At 43.9% G+C, this 5658-nt stretch overlaps 1 long non-coding RNA gene across 1 annotated transcript in view; it reads left to right on the plus strand.

Moving 5' to 3' along the window:
- LOC117936698 overlaps positions 1-5658 on the plus strand; it is a 22888-nt gene that overhangs the window by 5700 nt on the left and 11530 nt on the right. The window lies entirely within an intron of this gene.

The raw sequence follows: 5658 nt of genomic DNA on the forward strand, positions 1-5658 counted from the left end.
GAGGTCACACACAGTGCTGGTTGCTTTGTGGGTGAGGCGGGTTTGGTAAATGATCATTTGATCGAGTACCTACGCAGTGTTGTTTGTATTTGTTCTCATCACAGTGACTGCTGCTGCATAGTAATGCTGGGGGTGTAAATTCACTCCCCCGGGAAACGTGATTAATCCCAATTTTCCCAAACGTCCCTAGTCGTTCAGGAGTCCAAACTGAACCGTCGTCGCCGCATGACCCTCTGAACTTACCAGTAGAGTCCCTAGAAATGGCCGTTAGCTCACTGGGCTCTGAACCCGGTTCGAGGGTCCCCTTTTATCGGGTAATCCACCGCTGATTCAACGACATCTCACCGATACCAACCCCAACTCTAAGCCCACTCTGTTGTTACTCTCTTTCTAATCAAATGTCTCTCTCTCTCTCTCTCTTTTCGGTGCTGCTCTGCTGATCCTCCCACCTCCTCCCCCGTGGCTTTCATACTGAAGGTAAGAAAAACAAACGCACCCAATGTACAGCAGTGGTTGTTCTGTGCTGCGTCGCAGTGCCGTGGCTGATTGGTTGTGACAGTTTGGTTGACAGCGTGTCTGTGTCCTGCTTACCAACTCACCCCACATAGCTGCTGTGTCTTGGCTCAACGCTGACCCAGATCCAGCACGCTGGCTGGCTGAGAGCATGAGGAATGAGGCCATTAGTTGGGCCGACTCCATGGCTCCACAATGGCCCCAAGCTGGCCCGAGTGCCACAAACTGGAATATGCCACACATGGGCCAGATCTGGCTTGTAGTGTGTCCACAACCAAGCCCCAGCTGTATAACATTTGCATTAGTTTCCTAACTTCCAGGCAAAATATCAACTTGAAACTAATGCTGCAAAGATGACTCCATTGAATTAATTAAGTAATCTTCTTAGATAATTGATTATTTGGTTTGAGTCTTTTTTTTTATGATAAAAAGGGAACAATTCTCCAGCTTGTTAAATGTGAATATGCTCTTCTCTCCTCTGGGACAAGAAACTGAATATCTTTTGACTTGTGGACAGAACAAGACATTTGAAGACGCCATTTTGGGCTTTTTGGGAAACACCGATCCACATGCTTCAACATTTTCTGACATATTATGGTCTAAACTTCTAATCCATCTATCTTGTAAACAATCAGCGATGAGGGTAATTGTTAGTTGAAGCCCTACTTGATACTTAAATGAAAATATTACAACGAACATCAAGATGTGAGATTATTAAACTGTCTTTCCAGTTTATTTAAGTCCAATGAAGTCTAATACAACATTGTCAACTTTGTTATGTCACTGTAACACACAGACGGGTGGAGTAGACAGCTGAGATCAACTCCTTCTTCCTTCTACACAAGGCAGACAGTTGAGTTTAGCGGACATGAGATCTGTCTGTTGCTCTGTTGTCTGACATCTAAAACTGAAATTGTTGAGTCATCCAAGTATCTGGGAATCATCGCTGATAACAAGTTGACCTTTGAACTAAACACAGACATGCTGAGTAAGAAAGGTCAGCAGCGTCTCTTCTGTCTGAGGAAGCTAGCTAAGTTTCAAGTGGACAGATCCCCGATGACATTGTCTTACAAATCCTTTATTGAGTCCATCTTTACTTTTTCATGTATTTGCTGGTATGCTTCTCTGAGTTCCAAACATTAAAAACACATTAGCAACGGTAAGTAAAGTTAGCAGCGTAACCATTGGGATTCGGCAGATGAAACCAACTGATCTGTATAATAGACATGTGCTTAAAAAGGCAGAATCCATCATGTCCCATATTTCTCACCCCCTGAATGCAGAATTTAGGATGCTCCCCTCTGGTTCCTGCTTCAATCAGCCACCAACTAAACAAATAGACAGAAACTCTCCTTCGTCCCCTCTGCTCTCTAAAGAATAGGTAACGTCTGCACATTAGGCACGTGGACTTAACTTTTAATGTTGTGGTATTTATTTCCCCAGCTGGTCTTATCCTGTCTTTTTAATCCATGTTGTAGTCTTTGTCGTCATGTGCTGGATGTCAGCTTCTTGCTACTGCAGCAAAATGAATTGCCCCTCGGGGACAAATAAAGGTCTTGAACTTGAATTCTTCCAACGCGTCCAACACTAACACTACATGCTCTTATGTTTCTCATGAAATCCTCTTCCGCCTGTCGTTGATCCAGATTTGGGGACCTAACAGCTGAGATGAACTCCTCCTCCTTCGCCCTCTTTGTCTCCCTCTCCCCTTCCCTTTTAGCTGGAAGTGATTGTTTCTGCGTGAATCATCCTCATACCCGTTTAATAGCGTGGAAATTGATTAAGCAATTAGCAGTAAGCCACTGTATTTAGATCAAAGCAGATCATCGCATTAAGTTTGGGGAGATTAACGCGGCCCGGGGCCTTCGTGGAAGTAATGGCTCCAATAACGGTAGCACCGTAATGCCTCTCCTCCGACAGCACCATTCATCCCCCTCTTAACTCCGAACCTGACTTCTTTCTTTAATTTTACGATCAGGGTGTGGAGTTCATTGCACTACTTTCATTTCATACTCGTACTGCACATTAAACGCAGGAAATAACCCAGATTACACGCGAGGGGCTCAACCCTCATCCCTGCAACACAAGGAAAGATCTACTGGAACAAACAGCCATCTTATTTCTCCCCTAAACGTCATCAGTGACAACTAGAAAAGGCTTTTCCTGCAGAAAATGCATGTGAGTGCTACGCTGCATTGCTGGCTCAGATGCACGAGAAGAAGTTGAAGCAGTGAGAACAGTTGGAGTAGTTTTAATAAGTAGGAAATTCATTGAGATGTTAAGTAACACTGATAGTGTATGAAAGAAAAAATGAGTTTTTTTAAGGGTTTGGACAGCTACGCTCCACTGAATTGCTCCCTTAAGTGTGTGAGACAAATTCCAAATACATAAAAAAAGGTGTCAAACATTTCAAGGTTTTAATTACAGGTCATTTGCATTTGTGTAAACTGCAAATAAAAGGTTTTCTTTACTACAGATTTCACTTTTTACTTATCAGAATCCGAACCAGAATCAGCTTTATTTGCCAGGTATGAGAACACATACGAGGAATTGCTCACACTGTGCTTACACACAACAACCAAAACAAAAATATACACACTAATAGATACATACAACACATACATACTCTAGACAGAACAATATAGAGGCATGAGTGAACAAAGAGTTCAATAAAAATGATTTAAATATGGAGCATAGTGCAAGGATACTGGGATAAATAGTCTTATGTTATTATATTACAACAGGAACAGTATGAACACTTCTGAAATAGAAAATGAGAATGATGAATAAATAAAAAATAATAATAATAAGTGAGATATGAGAATGATGAATAATCCTAAATAAGTGGATTAATAAGTGGAGCCAGTGACCAGGTGCTGTAGAGACCGTGGTACTGGGTTATGGAGCAGAACTGAACCTGAAACTGTGGGTCAGTAGTCAGCTGTTCATCAGAGAGATGGCTTGTGGGTAGGAACTGATCCTGACTCGGTTGGTTTTGGCGTACAGGGCTCTGTAGCGCCCCCCAGAGGGGAGGAGCTGGACCAGGTTGTGTCCGGGGTGAGACGGGTCTGCAGTGATGGTTCCTGCCCGGTTCCTGACTCTGGAGGAGTAGAAGTCATGAACGTATTTGCTTTGAGTCAGTGACATTATTTTTTTCGTAATTTCAAGTGAATATCCTTTGTGTTACATGGTGTGACTAATCAGGCTCTATTAGACATCTCGAGTGTTTAGCGATGAAGGACAAAGTGTCTGTAACTACAGCGTACGTTGTCAGATCCGCTTCAAATTCCCCAAAATCACCAAGAGTCCAGGCCTGAGGGCATCTGCAGGCCAATATGGACTTTTGGTCATAGAATCGCCAACTGGCAACAGAAAATCCACCTTACATGACAAACATCATCTGATTTACATGAAACTTAGGATGTGTGGTCTACATGAGAGGCCGAGGACATTCAGAAACCAGATCTCACTCAGAACAGCGTGGACGTTTTTCCAAGTTTTTAGGTGTGTGGAAGCACCAGAGACACAAAATAACCCCCCAAATCCTAGAAAAAGGGCAATAAACTACTTCAAAGTAGACTTTCTTCAGGGTTTAATTACGTGGTACTGGATCGTGCATAATCTCCAGTAGTTCCCAGCACCCAGTACGTTGTCGGATCTGCTTGAAATTTCCCGAAATCACCAAGAGTCCAGGCCTGCCTGAGGACATCTACAGGCCAATATGGACTTTTGGTTATAGCGTTGCCATCCGATTTACAAAGGAACTTAATTTTTTTTTTTTTACTCTGTTTATTGATCCCCAATGGGGAAATATCAGTTTACACTCTGTGTCCACACTTTGTGTTAGTTATCACACACAGTCCTGAACTACACACACAAACACACACACATGCTCAGGATCTGTACATGCACTAATGGAGAGATGTCAGAGTGGGGGGGCTGCCAGCCGAACCAGCGCCCTGGGCGGTTGGGGGGGTACGGTGCCTTGCTCAACAGTACCTGGCAGCGCCCAGGAGGAAACCTCTCCAGCCACCAATCCACACGCAGTACTTTTTGGTCCATACAGGGACTTGAACCAGCGACCCTCCGGTTCCCAACCCAACTCCCTACGGACTGAGCTACTGCCCCCCAATTTAGGATGTGTGGTCTACATAAAGGGCCAAGGACATTCAGAAACTGGATCTCACTCAAAGCAGCATGGAGGTTTTTCCAAGTTGTGTGTGTGTGTGGAAGCACCAGAGACACAAAATAACCCCCCAAATCCCAGAAAAGGGCTCTTTAAATAAACTACAACTTCTAAAAAACTACAACTACAAATCCTAGTTCCGATACCAGTGTTTCAGGTAGCATACTGGTATCTCTAATTCTTTTTGGAGACACTCAGTTTTACAGATGTGTCGATTAAAGCAACTAATCCCTTAGTTGACAAAATCTAATGAGTGTTTGTCCCGGTCCAGTGACCCTCTCCATCGGGGAGTTACATAGTGCCCCCCCCCCATCTCGAGGGAGTCCAGTGCGAACGCCGCTGCAGCTTTCGTTTTTCTGCTCGGCTTTCCAAGCATGACAGGACTCATCCGTCTCCCTGCAGCCCTAACCCCCTGGGGGGTCGGGGGTCGTTCCATACAGTTGGATGGGATGACGGGACCTGAAGGAGAAAACAAGACATGACAGATAAACTGTTCAGAGTCTTGGTCGGTAGTCCTAAACACGCAGCTGGGTTTGACCTGAGTCCTTTTTCTGTTCCATTTGCCCCGCGGTGCTCCATCTTCAGAACATTGTAGAGTAAAATATACTTAATTTGCCTTATTTCACTCCATTTGGGTTTGAATTTCTGTGATGCACTGCAGGTTGAATGGCTGCTGCTTTATTTTGGACACATATCACATCGTCCTCACATGCAGGGCTTACTCCAGGGCTTTCTGAGCTTTCGCTGGAGAGGACGTTAACTGAGGATTGTAATATCAAGTCAACTCTTTTTCAGTTACATCATCTCCTTTCTGTTATTGAAGTGCTTTTTTATATTAAAATGGAGCATGCGGTATTTGAAAAAAAGGTCCCATGACCTGGTGCTTTTATATAGACCTTAGTGGTCCCCTAATACTGTATCTGAAGTCTCTTTATATAGACCTTAGTGGTCCCCTAATA

The sequence above is a fragment of the Etheostoma cragini genome, chromosome 21, assembly GCF_013103735.1.
Source record: "Etheostoma cragini isolate CJK2018 chromosome 21, CSU_Ecrag_1.0, whole genome shotgun sequence".
NCBI classification, from domain to species: Eukaryota; Metazoa; Chordata; class Actinopteri; order Perciformes; family Percidae; genus Etheostoma; species Etheostoma cragini.